The 18,218-nt window shown below is 39.7% G+C and overlaps 1 protein-coding gene and 1 non-coding gene across 4 annotated transcripts in view; both read left to right on the plus strand.

Moving 5' to 3' along the window:
* Nucleotides 1–18,218, plus strand: part of ARHGAP6 (Rho GTPase activating protein 6) — a 334,401-nt gene that overhangs the window by 222,684 nt on the left and 93,499 nt on the right. The gene's annotated exons all lie outside the window — the stretch shown is intronic.
* TRNAS-GCU (transfer RNA serine (anticodon GCU)) lies at nt 11,931–12,005 on the plus strand. Its single transcript has one exon. It is a non-coding gene; the product is annotated as a tRNA-Ser (tRNA).

Genomic DNA, 18,218 nt, shown 5'->3' on the forward strand with positions numbered 1-18,218 from the left:
TCTAACCCGGGATAGTGTCCTTGAATATGTAAGAGCTTCCCTGGGATCTTTGATTATCAGTAACATCGGCATGCCAAACAGAGGGGAGGAATATAGTTTCACCTTCTTGTGAGATTTTCGTCAGTAGTGTGTGATTTGGCCTGTTGTTTCTGACGGAGCATTGTCAAGGACTGTCTTTATGCCAATGGCTTCCTCAGTCATTTTCTTCACATGTGGGGTCTTTGGAGAGAAATTTCAGCCTGTTGACAGTAGGCTTGTTCTGCTTAGGTACAGTTCTGGGATCCCATAGGAGTCATGGAGCAACAAAGGTTGTGGAGAGTGATTGTTGCTTACGGTGTTGCATATGGGATGCGTCTTTGACTTTGCCTTTTTGAACCTAGAAATGTTGCAACATGTGTACTGTGTAATGTTTTATCCAAGCAAATCCTTCCATTGCACACATGCCGCCCTTACGGGGGAGAATGAGAGAGAGCTGCATGTGACAAATGTGTAGACATTTTGTTCAATGCTGAGAGATGTAGTAATGTGAGAAGCTGAATGGAATAAAGTTCTCTGTAACAGAGAGAAGGAAGAACAGAAAATGGAGATTTCAGATAACTGTCTATCTGAAGTGCGCACAGCAATAGCCCTGCAGCGGATTTGTCAGCTCATTAGATAATGTCTTTCTTTTTAAACAAAATGAAAGTACCCAAAACTATGTCCTTCAAATGAACGAGCGCTGTGTTTTATGTGTGTTTTGGAGAAGTTCTGTATCTTAGAGGAAGAGCAATCAGAGTGTGGTTTGACAGTTGCTAGAGCAACTAACATTTTTTAATGGATTGCAAGGATAAATGGTGGTATAAAGACTGTCACTGACGTACCTTCTCTTGTTTCCTGCCAATTTTCCAGTATATTAATACAATAAGTAATTTATGAGTTCAGTTTAGAATGGCTCTTCTTTTGCCCAGCTCAGCCACATTTGTGAGACTGCATGATCTTTGTGGATATAGCAGAGCAGAAACTATTTACACACCGGAAAGCAAAGATTCAAGCATCTCTAAAAAGTATACTTTACAAGGAAAAAATGCATTCCTAACTCTGCTTGAGTAAATTTTCTTAATTGTAGATGTCATTGGGCCAAGCTTTTTGTATCATATAGGTTCCTTTTCTTCTGATTGCTCCGTTTTCCTACCAAGATTATTTTATGCAAGTTTTATAAGCCCCTTTTCAGTACTGTGGAATTATTTTTGGGTGATAATTATGATGTATTACAGAACAAATGAAAGATAATGAAAACTAGAGACAGGAGGAGAGTTCTGCTAGCCGCCCCCCAAAGCAGTGTGGCAGAACCAGATCTGTGGAAGTCCGTCCACAGAAGTGCTCAAATAACTGCTGTCCTGTGAGAGAATTTAGCTGTCATAATGTTTTATGCCCATCCAGCTACTAATATGTGCAAGGAATGATGCCCAAGCATGAAATACAAATCACATCCCAGAATATACATACTCTCGCTGTAAGGTGCAAAAATGTAGCTTAACCTGACTTTTTATTAAGTTATTTAAGATTACATACTTATATTTAATGGTGGGGGTTTCAGAAGAACTTATTATTACTGAAGTTTGTGGGCATTTTACAGCTGAGTTAAATAATAGGAAAGGAGTTAGACTGTGTGGTTTCTGAAATCTCACTGAAAGTCTTAGAATACAAAGTCCCACCTTGCTTGCATAGCACTGTGCCTCCCCTTGGCTTCTGTCTCTCTACAAAGTCGTAATCGGTTACTTCAAGGCACAATTAAGATTGCTGACTTTATTAAAGAAAATATATTAAACTATTAAACATCTTTATAAAATGAAATGTAAATAAGAACAATTATGGAAATTATAATCTAAGGTTACACAGTTTTTACACTAGTACTCAAGCCTGTTCTCATGAACCAAACATGTTGATCTTGGTCTTTAGAAGTAAGTTTTATGTTACAGATGTCCTTCTGAATATTTGGAGTATTGACAAGTCACAACCAGAGGCCCCATTTTGTAGGTTTGAATCCTGTCTTTCATTTTACATATCCCCCCCCCAAAAAACCCAAATCCATCTTTACCATGCGTGATAATTTTACACTGTGTTCTTACTACAAATTATGACTGAAATAAGATCTGATTTACAAGTGAACGATACTGAGGTATTTGACTGGAATAAATTCACTGCTCTTGAGTTGCTGAGAAGCAGTGCATGAAGCATGCACATTTTTTTGCACGCCTGAGAAAATAGTAAACATATGCTACCAATTTTATGCATTTTTAAACTCTGTAGATGACTAGATACCTTCCTGTTGCCATTCAGTAAGCCATTTTGTGGATTCATGTGATTTTTGAGGAGGAAGAAGTGAAAAAAATTCTCAGATGCCCAGAACAGAGACAATGAATGTATTTTTAGTAAAGGGAAGGTTAGAAGAAAGCGCTCTGATTAGATATTCTCATGTTAGGGCCCAGTATTCATTCCAAGAGAAATTGAGAACATTTGGAATAGATAAGATGAACTTCTGTTTTTCCTTTTTACCTACAATCTTCTCCATCTGTACCCTCTTCCTAGTCATTAAGGCTTCTCATCTTTTTCCTTTCTCTAACTCATTCATTCAGTTGCTTGCCCCAGTGACACAACTCCATCTCCAGATCTCTTTTATGCTCACTCTTTCAGACTCCATCTGTATTGCATCTGGGTTACATCTCACCATCTTTCCTGTAGTAATAAAAATATACTTTCATCTCTCTCATCTTAAAAAATGTGTTGCACTCTTGATCCTGTGTGCACTCTTGATCCTGTGTGCTATTCCAACTGCTGCCCACCTCTCATTTTCATGTCAAATTCATTGATTCAGCTAGCTAGAGTTCTTTTTCTGCAGTTCTGCCTAGACTTCATGTAGTCTGATTCTCATCCCTTACCTAAATGCTCTTCAACCAGCATCACAAGATTGCCAAATAGTGTGTTATTAGATGAAAACTAGCAGAACTTGTTGTAGTTGTTCACTGTATATTGCTTCTGCTCTTAAGTCACACAAAATGGGAATCTTTCAACCCCAGTAAATTCTTGGCTTGTAGGTGAAAGGCAGGTGCTTGATTCCCTAGGTAACAGATAAGGGTACTTGTGATATGAAGAACTACATATAACAGAAATAAATGATGCATAGAGTGTGTGTGTGTGCGTGTGTGTGTGTATACATACATATATGTACACATATACACATAAAGGTACCTCCTTTTTATCCTAACATTTTTATACTTCTACTATTTTGAAAAACGCAAAAATCTGTTGAGATAATGTAATGGTGATTAAATACCCAGTATGCATACCTCCCATAACTTTGAAGGCAGGGAATCTCCCCTCAGCTGCATTTACCTATGTTTCAGATAAGCCTCCTGTTACTTTAATACTGTGGGTGATACTGCTTTGACTTGGGAGGCTTCAGATTCCTGGGCATTCAGTTTGAGTGTACTAACACTGAAGGAAGCTGTAAGCATGCAGTGCAAACTTGTAAATGATCTGAACAAGTAAATACTGAGATTACTAAGTGATTGGAGTATTTTAGTGTCTCATTTAGCCAGCCACATTGGACTTCCTTTGGATCTCTGGATGTGCTGGAGCTTCTGACCTGAAGAACTGTTGGTATGATTTGACAGCAAGGAAAGGTTGCTTGTAGTTCATCAAACTAATCAGTCATCGCTGGCATCAGTAAATAACTGAGGAAGCTTGAGACAAAAGTACGTGAGGATATTCTGACTGGTCTTATCCTGGTTAATTTAGTGACTTAGGCTAGGGTTAGTTAAAAGCATTTTGGTCATAGATATTATACATGCATTTTGTTTCAGGAAATATAAAGGAAAAGTACTATTCTCTTTTTTTTTCCAGATCAAATATAGTAGGAAATTATTCACAGTTGTTTTGAAAGTGAATTCCTGTGAAACAGCTAGATATTAGATATACTGTGAACTGTTTTCAAAGTAGCACTGAAATGAAGCTTTTGCTGCCTTCGTATTAATGGCATTACAAACTGAAGGTAATGAACTGAGACTCAGTTTATGTGATTGATGCTAGTATTTTATTGTCAAAAGCATCAATCCTCTGTTCCCTGTTATTAAAGACAGATAAAACTGTCATTTGGGAAATTTGGAAAAGCAGATTATTGCTCTTCCAAAGAATGTGTCCCTACAATTCTGCAGTAAAAACAGTTGCACAGCTGTTACAATAGGAGTCTCCATATGCAGATTTCTCCATAAACATTAATTTTAAGAGGCAAAATTCTGCTTCTTTGAAAGGGAAGTTGGATTGAGGCCAACATCTTAATAATGGTAGGATGGCTTTTTTTCTTCACTGTTTTGAAGCATATGCTAGCACTTTCTGTAAGTAGGTGAATGAGGTCACTTTGGGGTACTGCTGCCTGTTACAAAGTGGAAGTAAGGTTCAGCTTAGTTTGGACTGATTTTACTCACAGCTAACATGTTGATATGATTCATCTGGAGAGATACTTACATAAACGTGATTAGTTTTCCTTGCTGTAGTTGTGTGCTAATGCCTCCCTAAATTCACAGACTTAGATCAAAGGGTTAAAAGGTTGGGTTTAAAAAACAAAAAAACATAAAAACCCAACGAATTTAATGTGATAGTGTTTGCAGGCTCCAAAGGCCTGAACATAACTGCATCTGGTCCATCAACTGGGAGAGAAGTATCCTAGCTGGCTCCGCACAGGCTGCCCTTTTCAAGGCTGAGCCTAACATCAAAGAGAGATACTAAACCCTCAGCGTGCAGAAAAGGGAGGGAGTTGGGACGAGTGATTGGGGAGGCTACTCAAGGTGTCAGTGAAAATGCTGACAGGCTGGGAAGGTTTGCAGAGATGCCGAGGGGGTGGTCTGCAAACCATGCAGATGGCTTCTCCCCAGCCGACATCGGTAAGTACAACCTCTTTTTTTTTAGCCAGGTTCCTTACCTAATGAGCGAGGCTTCACGCGGCATGCGTCTTATCTCGTGGATAAGCAGAGAGGTCACGTTATGAAGCTCCAGCTAGGAGAAATAGCCTTCTGGGAAGATGGCTTGCATGTGTGGTGCGCTGCAAGGAAACTCCAGCTCGCCAAGCGCCAGGTTGCCCTGCAGCCTCCCTGGTGCACTGGGGCTCCCGCCGGAGCTGCGCAGGCAGCGCCTGGTACGTGGGAATTCAGCGTGGGCTGCGGAGTCTGGCGCTGCATCACTGGGGCCAGCTGGAGGAGGCACTTAGGGGCTGTGTGAAAGCTGGCAAGTCAATGAGTAAGCTGGCCTTACTCATTGTGTAGTGCGGGTTCACTGGAGATAAGGAATGACTAAGATATGTTGGCTCTTGTTATCAAGTAATTGATGCTCTGCTAAAAGATGTTTTCAACTGTGTTGAATCGGCTCTGATCAGAGCCTGAGAGTCTAACTTTTGAAAGCTCCAGCTCTATTTGGCCAAGTAGAAGAAAGTCCTTGCTTTTAGGCAGGACTTGGTACAGTATATGGAGAATTGTGGAGTGTTCTCTCCGTTGCTGAACATCTGTCTGTGATCACTTTTGGTGATATGGGAATGCCAAAAAAAGCCCAAAGGTTTAGCATCCTTCTGAGAAAGGCGCTGAGCTCCTCAAAGTAACAAGATCTTTGGGGTATATGACACCCACATGTATTAAATGCAAGTCCAGTCTTGCAACTCAAAAGGCTGCAATATTTCTTAATCCACATGCATTCAGAAGGTTTTAAGTGAGGCTTTGTTTCTAAGCATTTATGTGGGCTACATTGCCAAGAATATTGCTAGTTGCGCATAGGGTTACAAGGAGGTGTCTTTAGTATTTATGTGACAAGAGCACCTGTGTAGAGGGTATTACTTCTTTAGAGAGCGGTGCTTATGCACAGCTGTGGGCCTGACAGGACTCTTATCTTGCCTTACTTTTCTTGTTTCTCCTGTGTCAAGGCTAAGCAGTGGGTTTTCCTCTCTCACCACAGCAGCAGGTACAAGATGACAGTTCTCTAGATTTTGCACGCACAAAATCAGAGTGAAAATATTTCCTTAACTCTCACTACTTAGCATACATGCTGCCTAGTAAAAAAAAAATCTCTGTTAGAAAAGGCTTGTGTTTATACTTGTTTGCTGCAAATTCTGTTAACAAAACCAGATAGACCAAAATAGGAAGGAGAGGTTCATCAACAGCTGTGCTTCTAAAGCTCCCTGATAAACAAGTCTAACTTCTGCCATCTATGTTTGAAAGTACAAACCTCCTGACACAAATTAGGATAAAATCACATTTTTTTCATCTATTGTCTGTGGAGCATCTGTATTAGCAAAGCCATATTCTAAAGCATTTTCAAAGTACTAATGTTTCAGAAATGCTTGTTATTTCTTCATCACACTACTGTGAACTCATGTAATTGAATTGGGTAATAACAGACTGTAACAGAGTATAGCAACTCTTAGCTTTGAGGGCCTCCATGCTGTCAAGGCTTCCCTTTATCACAGCCCGCCTGCGGAAGCATTAACAGCTATGGAAAAGCCTTTGTCATTTGCAGTGAAATTTCTCTCATAAGTGAGAGTCAAACTTAATTCAAGGCTGCCCTCTTTCTGGAGCAGAACGGTTGCACTGTTGAGAACGTAAGTTCCCTTAACCATCAGTTGGCATCCTGGTCTGGATGAAGGAAAGCTGGGAGATACAATGATCTAAGAATTGTCTTCTTTTCCCAGGACAAGGAAGATTTTGAAGGCATCTGCTGCTGTTTCTTGAGCCTGTAGACATTTTTTTTGTGGGAGGGGACTCCTTATAATTGTTTTTTGATGTGCATATGTAGGTAACATTTCAACTTTGTAAATAAAAGGTACATATATCTTGTTCATTATATATTTTTTTAAAATAGCCTTTTAGAGGAACAGCTTATTTTCTTCTTTCCTCTTCCTGTGGCCTTACAGATTTAAGACTTCAGTAAGCTAGGGATCTCTTCACTATCATCCACTTCATGCTACAGATGTGCTCATGGGTGTAATAATAGGAGCTGTTTACCCATAGGGACAGTGCTGAAATCCCTGTATCTGCTACCTTTCAGAGTCTGATGGTGAGATTATCCGATCTGCAAAGTGATAACAAGTCTGGCTTGATTATTGAAGTGGTAGCATGGGTAACAGATTTCCTTGGCTCTGCTGCACTGACCATGCAAGACAGCAGGTCTGCTTGGCAGGGGAGTGTTTGGGCACAATTCTTCTAACACTGTTCCTTTAGGCACTTGCCACAGACTCTAGTAGAAAACAAATTTTAAATGTCACCATCACAGAAGTACCTCAGACCTCTTTTATGTCCCTGGGTTTACTGTTCCCGTTTAGTATGAAAGAACTTTTCCTTGAAATGTCAGTCACCTCATGCTGTATCCTGAGTAGGCTGTAAGTTTTCTCTTTCTTTTTGCTTGGATTTAAAAGCGGAGAGGTTCTGGGAACATTCTAAGCTTTTTTGAAGTGGCTTTTTCCACTGTTAGGCAGGGTCTGGCACAGAGTCAACTGCTATTTCCTGAATCTCACCCTTCCTTTTCAGGCAGACAGATGACCTGCCTTAAGGGATCAACCTTTCTTGGAAGGTGAAATCAAGCACATAAATTAAAGGCTGATTGTAAACATTAGCTGCCCACATACCTATGAACATATTAATCCTACACTAGCACTCCTTCGGTGCTGTGGTCATCGATCAGTTCCTCGGTATTTGCACAGTACTTGGAAGATGACAGTGATACATACATTTCTGTTATCATTATAGATTAGCCTATTACACCAAGCCAGAAGCATTGCTGAGATAATTTATCCATATTTTAGTGACAGAGAGAGCTCAATGAGCTATGGAATGTATCTATTACAGTTCAGAAGAGGAAAAATTTGCTAATCACATGGGAGTTTTAGTGCCCTGCATTAGGGAAGAATGAAGATATTAATTTACCCTTCTCCCTCTGTTCATGGACTGACTTTTCCTTCTTCCTCATTTGTTCTCTAAAAAAACCCATCTCTCATTTTATTGTCTGAGTGCTTAAGTGCCATCTGTTTTATCTTGCCTGAGCATTCATGGAACAGAATAAAGGAAGACAGGCCTTTAAGTAGTGGGGTTCATCCTAGGCTAGAGGACTAAGGACTTTATCTGGAATCTGCACAATATAATCAAGGGGAACTTGATCCAAATCCCTTTGACATTCATTAAAGTTGGAGGAATTCCATTTAGAGGTGTTGCTTCCCGTTCCTTGCTTTCCATACTCCTGATTGCTTCTGCCCACTCCCTTTAGTATTCACCGTTAAAATTGTTTTTCCCTGGTGCCATACTTAATTTTGTCTGCGTTCATGTTTTACATAGTTAGATGTGAGAGAAAATGTCATCTGATAACAGCAGGCATACTTTTTTATTGTGGTATGTACATATCCATTAGTTTAAGGAGAAGCTCACTTGGACCTAAAATTGCACAGATATGAAACTAAAAGACTGAGTCATGTGAATTAAAAGTCTGTACGTAGAAATCTTGATGGCCCTGACCTTCTGAGTGGTTTTGCTCAGAGAGATCCTGAACATATGTGGACCATCATTGACTTCTGACAAAGCAAAGGTTTTGGTGCTGGGCCGGTGGAATAATCATGGAGGTAACTGACCTTGCAGTTGTGGTCTATTAGTTGCCTATTTCAAATGCCTATGTTAGTTTAGGTTCATAGTGTTTCCTATAGCTGACTCTGGGCTGATCACTTTTTCGGCTCTGAAGGACTGAATGGCTGTTAAGCAGCCTTCAAAATTACTTCTGTCTCTCTATTAATCAAAGAGCTAATCATTTCGCAAGGCTCTAAGAAGATTTTAGGTCATGGATTTTCAGCACCTTCGAAATTTCCCACTTTTTAACATATGATAACATCTAGATTCAATTAAGTTAATGTCACGATACTTTGTTCAGTAGATCATTTTCTGATTGATCTTGTTGCAGGTAACATTATCTACAGACAACTAGTATGTGATAGGATCACTTCATTCCCATCCTGTAAACAAAGGAAGGCTTCCTGGGGTGACTGCATTCCACAAACAGCTTTGAATTGCTGGGAATCCATGTGAAGCTGAACAAAATTCCTGAGTTGTTTTTCAGAGAATGTCATTTTACATTGCTTTGATGATAGAGTAAAAAGCTCTGGAAAAAAATACCTGAGTCACTTCATGCTGTTCTTTTTCATCATATTATGATATTGGAAACATACTGATTTGGTTGATTTTAGCTGTTATAAAGATAAATTTCCCATGGAGGCTTTAGACTTGAGAATATTTGTACTTTGCTGGAATTTTTAAGCAACGATAATAAATAGTCTTTGTATGTGAACTTGTATCAAGGGACATAGAGATACTAATTCCTAGGGGAAATCATAACAGTTTTGCTTTCTAGTTGAATTTCTGTTAAATTCATACAGTCCCACATTGATTTTCATCTTCTTTCTTTGAGTTCTGCTTCCCCTTTTATTCTTTACTTAGCATCAGTATCCCTTTGCTTTCCTCAAAGTTTCACCTACCATACAGTCAGACAGTGCCTTTCAGGACTTCTCATTCGTCTCAGGCTACTTTGAGTCTGTATCTTTTGAAAAGCCTCTCTTTTCTTCCAGGATCCAGGTTGTTATCGTGGTGCCTTCTGCAATCTGCTGGAGCTTCCCCTGATTCTCTGCGGCACATTCCCTCAGACACACTCCTCTTTCTTCCCCAGTCTGCCCCTTTCAGTTTCTTACACTTCCTATTCCAGTAATGGTCTCTTGCAGAAGCCAATTGGCTCTGATTTTAAAGAAAATGAGGTCTTTTCAGGCGTTCCTTATCTCTGCCTTGGTTTTCAGCAGTGTCTTGTCTTGTGCCAAGTAGGTTGCCTATTTACAGAGGTTGCCTTTCCCCATCAGTAAGTTGGAGCTTTGTGTATGAATAAGGAGGAACTCAGCAACATACAGCTGATTTGTTTAACTTTCTCAAGTGGTCTGCTACCTGCAAATACGTGATGTCTGTATGCTGTGTCCCTCTATGAAAGGCTGTACAGTAAAGGTAGAAGTAAAGGAAAAGGACTTAAATCCAGATGTGAAATTTTCTATCTGAGAAAGGAATGTGAGAATAGTGAGTGAGTTCCTTGATGGTAAGTTGAGTTCATCTTTTCTTCTTCCTTTGTTATATGCTAGGAAGCCAGGGAATCATTATTCTGTATCAGGTGGGAGCTTGTGAACTGGGAAATCATGTTTTCAGAATTTCAGCATGGTAAATACTTGGTAAGGACTTTAGGAACAAGCGAAAGTAGAATACTGCAAATGGATTATATGTGAAGGAAAGAGATTCAGTTTGCTGTCATTACCACTTCCCATTTTTTGTCAGTGTAATCATAAAAGAGGAGATTTCCAAAATCATAAATGACAGCTATAAATCATTGCTAGTGACATATGGGCATCTAACTGATAACTTGTGCTCTTACAAAATCTCTGTCTTAGGGGACAGATTTTCAAAGATGTGTATTCAAGCACGTACATTTTTTATGCTTGCAAATATTTAATGTGCCTGCATACCTCCTGGTTGGTTGTAGCTCTGAATCACCATTTGTGGCCTTGAAAATCTCCTCTTAGTGAGCAAACAGGTAAAGAGAATGAGATATCCCTCAACACGCAGATATGCAAAATTTCAGGTTGCTCTTCAGGCCCACTGGCTGGTATGCAAATACAGTTGCCTGAAGCTTTTTGCTAGCCTCTTTCAAATTCAAATGGACTAGTTTTGTATCCTCCTTCCTTTTTTCTACTGCTGGTTCTTGGCTTTCATTTCTCTAAAAGTCCAACCTTGCTTCTCAGAAGCAGATGTGGGCAATTAGCCTGGTCTTAATTTGCAAATTATTAAGCCTTTAAGAACAAATTAAAGTGAACATCTTCCACTTGAATTCAAACTTGTCTCTACTTGTGCTTAGAAGTTAGTAACTTTTTCTCTCAATATTCAAAGTTCTGTCTGTAATATTGAGTATTGATCTCCCTCTTGATCTTTTATCATACTTTTCCCTTACTATTTTTAATAATCTTTTCCCTGTTTGCCTCATTTTATTTCTCCTTTGCTGCTCTTCTCAATTTCCTGCACTTCATGCAACTGAGCTGAGTCTCCCTGAAGTCAGCCCCAGTCAGTGCCCTGAGGGGGCTGTGGGATGGACCCGTGTGCCTGTGCCACCACTGGTGGGGAGGTTGCACTGTGCTGTCCCAGGGCCAGCCTGCTCCCTTGAAAGACCAAGGTTTCACTGGCCCACCTGCAGCATTGTCCTGACATGGCTATTCTTTGAAGACTCAAGCTGGTAACTCAGCATAGCATTGTACTGGACCACATAGTTCTAGGCAATTTAAGCTAGCTGACCATCTCCAAATGGAAGCGCTTTGGACAAGGTGCAGAAGAAGCCCGAATAGTATCTTATGGAAAGGAGATTCTAGTTCCTCCATTCCTGCCATATTTTTTCGCTTTTTTTTTGTGCTGCATGTCCCATGTTTTGCAAATACGCATTCATTTTTGTATGTTCTTCTTTGGGACCCGGGCAGACACACAATGAATTTAAGAAGATGAGGTCTGGAATTCCTCTATTTGTGTCATGTTATGCAGTGGGGTATTCCCACACTGTGTTGTTGCAGATAGAGAAAAGCACAAGTTCCTCAATTCTACAGTAACTTCTTTCCACTTCTCTGTATTTCTCCTCTGTGAGACTTGAAGATAAGCTGTACACAGCAAAAAACTGCCAATGGCTAGAGGGGACACTAAGAAACTGACTCACACTGGGGTTCCGCAATAATTCCAGCCTGAGGAATGAATCCCAATTTTTTTAAGTGACAGTACTTGTGCAGTTGTTTTGAAATGTTCAGTACCATTTACTCTTTTCCAGTGCAAGGCTTCATGCAGAAGGAAGTTTTCAATATGCAGAAAAAAAGACTGTTTAGCTCAGTTGGTTAGAGCATGGTGCTGCTAATGCCAAGGTCGTGGGTTCAATCCCCATATGGGCTACGCTGAGGGTTGGACTAGATGATCTCCAGAGCTCCCTTCCAACCTTACCATTCTATGATAATTAACATAATGTGAAGACTGGATTTGGCTTTGATTAGAGAAGAAAGCAATTAGTTTGGAGATTGCTCAAGTTTATTTTCTCTTTATAGCTGATTCTTAATATTCCTAAATTTGTTTGGCCCTTAAAATGAAGAAGAAAACATAAAATGATTTTTTGGGCCATACATTCTAAAAATTTAGAATTGTTTGCAAATCTGGATGGAAAGATAGGTGGGTTTGATTGAGCTCCCACTTGCTTCAGGAGACCCTAGCTTGACCATCTAAGCTGATAAGAGCTAGCATTAGTAGGTCTACCATCAGGCCTGAAAAAGATGAAAATAGCAAAACTGTGACTTAGAGAGGTTATGTCACTGGGGATTTACTAGCTGAGACTCAGTGCCTGTGATTCTGCCCCGAAATGGAAATGAATGTCTCTGCAAGGTGCAGCCCTGCGCTCAGGGCTCGGACTTGCCTGCTCGGAGCCGTGTTGGGGTTTTCTAGTGGGGCAGCGCTCACCCACCACTGCTGAGCTGCTGCTTTGCCTTTGGTAACTCCCTGGCTTTTCTGTGGTGGAGCTCAGTGACAGCTTTCGCCTTGAGGGTGGAATAAAAGACAGGGTGTTACGGCTTCTCAGTGGCTGTCCAGGGAGAGTTTCTTATCTAAAGAACTGAAGCCTCTTTCATTCTTTTCCTGGTTCTTTGGAAAGGTGTAAATTCTGGTAAGTCTCGTAAAACTTCTCCAACATGCCAGCTCAGCAACAATGCTCTGCATGTTGGCAGCAGATAATCTGCTACCTTTCCCCTGTGTATGTCTGCTGAGGATGTTGGTACAGGCTGTGATCTGGCATGGTGTTTAATAGAGATCATTTTTACAATATAAGCCTGTTAAATTTCATTTAAAGAGTATTGTAGCTGCAAGCATTGGAAGATTACAGATATGAGCCTTAAGCCCACAAGATTATTATTAAAAGCAATCCTAATTTGAAGTCCTTTTTATTTGCAGTCTGATTGCTGGGCTTTGGAAGTAGACTAAGATCGTATTTAGAGGGTAAGACTCGATCTATTTTTTAGTGAAAGTTGAAATTCTCGTATCATATTCTGGTATAATAAGCATGAAAACCAATTAAACTTGTAGTAAAATTACAAGATAGCAGTATTTAAGCATGATAAAGTTTCTGGAAAAATAATGACTCCTCTTGTGATTGTGTCTTTTTACATTAATGTTTTAGACTCTTCTATGACACAGAGTCAGTGAAGGCAGTGATTTTAATAAAACATACTTGATAGAATTCTTAATTGTCCATCCAAAAATGGACTGTTATTTTTACATTATTGCTAAGGGAATGAGTAAGACATGGCCTTATGTTCCCAGGTCATTTGTAAAAAACAAAACTAGAAACACTCTAGCGATTTAATGCTCTGTGTAGTTTTTATTAGAAATACAGTGTGCTTTGTAACAGTGTCACCTTCTCACTAAGTTCTATGAGGTATGACTCTATTTAACCACTTGTTTCAAGATTAAAATTATGAAATGATATTTCTAAGTTGATACAACTTTTATTTTCAAACCACGGAGTGACAGTTTTTTTGCCTAACATGTTTATTCTGCTCAGTGACTATGCTGTTTTCAGTACAAGGTGTAATACCTCAAGCTTATCTTTTAAATTCCATGCTCAACAGAAGACCTCAAAATGAATTGATATTTTTAGTTATCTTTATTCTCTGCTAGTTATATATTTTTGTTTTTTCAGCTAGCAAATTCACTAAGAAGTAGGGTTAATGGGTGCATCCGCTGCTGACAAAAGGAGAATGATGGATTTTTGAAAGCAAGCGAAAATGCCTAAAATACTTCTGCTTTTTTTCTGATTTCCTGGTCTCTTTAATCCTGAAAGAAAAGGAAAAGAATGAAATTAAAACCAGCCTTACAAAAAGCTCTTGTGCAGTGGTGATGGGGTTTGTGTTTTGTCTCTTTTCCATGGATAATAAGAAGTGATTTCTAAGATACAGAAAGAATGAGATTAGCTTTTATTTCCCAAATAAAAGCATTAATGAGCTGTAAGTATACAATGGGGAGAAAAGCAGTGAGCTAAAAATACTGGAAGCTTGTTGTAGTGTTAAAAGAAGCTGTTAAAATCTTCCAGCCCTCTGAAAGACATAGTAGGTAAGCACGTACTGTATTATATGCTTCATTTCTTTTAAACATACAAGAACAGCATGTTATTAACTCTATCTGTTGCAAAGGCCAAGCTGTTAATATATTTATATTTTCCTGCCGGATGCAAGGTCCTGGAAAGTATGGTCTTCCCTTTGTACAGCATTGCACAGTTTGTTAATATGTAGTTCTTCCTCTAAAATTCCACTTGACTTCAGGAAGCTTTGGCAGGACAGATTCATGGCTGTGTTGATGGGCTAGATCTGAAACAGATCTGATCTGACAATCCGCTGCCTGTTTTAATTACAAATTTGTTTGAAATTTGACCTCTTGCTCCAATCCGACAGAAACTCCACTGATACAAACCCATGACAGGAGTGTGATTGTCGCTTGATTGCCACGGATCCAGAGTCAAGTCCAGCAGCAGAGTGGGGCGTTTGCATAGGATACGTGGGCTGGTCGGATTGCCCAGCTGCTGGCACTGCACCGATGCATTGGGTACCCTGGCTGCTGGGGCTGCACTGGTCGGCTGGGATTTCCAGGATGCTGAAGCTGTGCTTCGTTGGTTGTTCCCCAGCTGGTGTTCGTGCAGGGTCCTGAGCTGGCATTTGCAGGTTTGGTTGGTACTGTACTACTGGTAAAATTGGATACAGTGAGGGAATTTGCATTGGTGGGTCCTGGAGTGACACAAAAGGTCTCTGCTGGGGAGGTGGTAGACTGGATTTGTGGATGCTGCTGGAATACTGGTAACATTGGTTGATGTTGTAGTCAGCCTCCCATTGAATCATAGCCATAGGATAGATACCAAAGAGAAGGAGAAAGACAATCCATTTTATTAAGTTCTCACTTTCTTTTTAGCACATATATTGTGGTGGCACCCAGAGGCTCTCAGGAATGGCCCCTCTTCTGCTGTCCAGATGATATAATAAAAGTGCTTGGACCAATGCTTGTCTTTCTGGTAATTTGTTTGTCTGCAGGTTTTCAAACCGTGTAAGAACAGCACAATTTTAAAAGTTTGAAATAAAGCCTGTTACTCCTTTCTTTATTTGGCTGGGATGAAAACATAGAGGGTTAGCTCCTATCTTCTCTAGCCTTAAGTAGTCTCCTCTTCCTCTCTCTAATCCTGTCCTTGCTCCACATGGTACAGTTAGCACATACAGCAGTGCTAAAGTATCATACCTCCCCAAATGGAGAGTATATTCTTCTATTCCTTCTATTATAATCCCATGTTTATTATAACACAAACATTAAGGAAGAAACATCTAACCTACTTAATCATGTGGGATATTTACAGAAAAACTATCTCTATGCCAAAGTACAGTGACATATCTGCCCATGCAGAGTATTGCTGCATATATTGTCATCCCTTGTGTTTGACTTTCACCTGTGGGGCAAACAATGAAGAGTATTTATTACTGTCTCATAGCTTCTGTACCCACGACGGCACTCGGCTCATTCTGTTCCAAGCGCCTTGACGCAGCGCTTGTAAATGCTTGGCATTTAGCTGTTCTTGTAACAAATGTAATCTCTAGTGCATGAGTAATATGCCTCTGTATACATAGTCATAGGCTATCAATATCTATGTCAGCCTGGCAGTGATTGGGATTATGAAGATTGTGCATATGGAGAAAAACAGAATAAAACTGAAATGTGATATTGGGGTCTTATTAAACCGGTAGCATTCCAAAGATGTTAATACCTTCAAAAGAGAAGAAAACAGGGTTAGATATGTCAGCGTAGCATGTTTCCTTTTCTAAGAAGAGATGGAAAAGCCAAGCCTTGTGTTGAGTCTACTGTTACATTGTAATTTAGTTCTAATATCTTTAATAGCCTCATTTTGTATGGTGTTTTCATCAGGCTTTGCATGCTGTAGTACATTGCACCATTGCACCAGCATGCTTGCACCAGTATGCATGCACCAGAATAGAGACAGAACAATTTGGGTAAAACAATTCCATAAAAAAAAGCTGATTGATTGGGGCAAAACACACAAAGCTTGATGAATTTGTAGTAGATCAAAGGCAGATCATTATGCCACAGGGTTTACAAGATGTCTTTCAGATAAGCCATTAATCTGGAAGCCCTAGGAGGTCCCTTCTGTACATGGAGATGCTGGCCTAAAATTAAAAAATGTTGTGAAGTCCTGAATTTTCCAAGTGAAACTAAAGTTATTGTTAGACTGAGACATCCTGGTGAACATCTTTTTACCATCTTTGTCACCAGCCTAGAATCTCCTGTTTTAACACATTTTGAAATTTTTGATGTGGGCCTGTTGTGGGCTGAAACTAAATTTTAAAACCATTGCAATTTCTTGAGAATCAGAAATTGTTACCTGTTCTATATGTATATGTTCCCAATTATGTAAGTCCACAACCTCAGCTCTCCTATCTCTATGCTGCAGTCCACAAGGTTAAAACTTAAAGCCATCTGGTTTTAAAGGAATGGGAAATATTTTTATACTTGCTAAAAAAAGGAGGAAAAAAACAGGTATCATAGTTTCCAAAATCTGTGCTTCTCTTTTGCTAATGTGATGATCAAATTTTCTTTTACGTAGATCTGCTTTTCCAAGTATTCAGTGCGCTTTTGAACTTTCTGATTAGGCGCAGGCAAAAAATACTCTCTAAAACTGGAGCAGACTTCTGTTTTTTTCCTTCATTTAAAGAGCATCACAGGCTTTTATGACTATGGAGCTGCCAGAATGGAAATGCATTAATGTCTCCCATTTTTAGGAAGATTCCCACTGCATGAACCTCCATGTTCTAAACAATTCTAGACTGATAAAATTGTGCTGGCATTTGAAGTGTTTTTTACAGTTGATCCAGTTTTGTCTACTGAATTAACTTTGTAATGAATACTCTCTGTCTGAAGTTCCAGTGGTCAGATTCATTTTGTAGTGCTTCGGTTTTACATCACTGAGGACTGGCTAAAACTGATGTAACACAATAATGAACCAGTCTCTACCTAGAAATAGGTACAGTAAAGTATGTCAAAAAGATTAAAATATTCTGCTTCATAGGTGAAGTTGAAAAAAGCAGTATGTGGTGGATGGGGGTAGCTATAAGAGAAGAAGACAGAAGATAGAAGAAGATAGAAGAAGAAGAGAAGATAGACAAATTTTGTTTGCATGCGTATTATAAAAATAATATTACCCTGAACTAACATAGAACTTGGTCTGGGTGATGCAGGGAATCTTTGAGTTTATGTAATGAATATTGCAGTGACAAATTTGTCTTACTGGTTACTGGTAAGCCATTATGGGTAAGATTTTTCAAGCATGAGCTTTCTCATTTACAAGTTAAACATATAAGGCAATTGTCTGGTACCTCACTAAAGTCAGTAGAAAGAGATAGCACCTCTTTAGGTCAAAGCATTCCTCCTAGGATGGGTGGAATGAGTTGCTAAATAGCTAGTTAGGCCATACAAAACCCAGTCTACATCTACAGTTCAACAAAATACTTGCACACAATAGATAGCAAAACTTCTTCACTTAAGCATGTACTTAAATGTTTTGCTGAGTGGCAGATTTGCCTCCTGTCTAAAATTATTTGGAGTTTATTTTTACATGAAGTATTAACAGTCAAAGCAGAGTTGCTATCTCTACCTCATTCCTATGTACAGATTAAATAAAGAGATTGGAGGAGTTTGGCAAAGTAACGCAGCTCTTTAGCCCAGAGTGGCTGCCAATTCCAGCACATCACTCCGGGGCACACCAAGTAGTATTTCAGGTCTCTTGAGGGTGGGTTTTCATACTGATCTTTCTCTTTGCTATTTACACAAGCAGGATAAACTTCTGAAAGTAGTAATTGCAGAGAGCTGTGAAATCTTGTGTGTTAACTGCGAGACCAAGATGAGCGATTCTTTCCTCTACCCTCCTACACTCCTCTGCCCACATCAGTTTGGCTTTTCTCCTGCTCCTTGGCCTCAGGATCTGCTGAGCTTGTGCACTTGAAGCAGTGGCTCGCACAGTGGGAGCGGGCTCTCATGGAGAGGGAGATGGGTGGCTGTGGTGGGTCCTTGCACTGA

This window comes from Rhea pennata, chromosome 1 (assembly GCF_028389875.1).
Source record: "Rhea pennata isolate bPtePen1 chromosome 1, bPtePen1.pri, whole genome shotgun sequence".
Taxonomy (NCBI): Eukaryota; Metazoa; Chordata; class Aves; order Rheiformes; family Rheidae; genus Rhea; species Rhea pennata.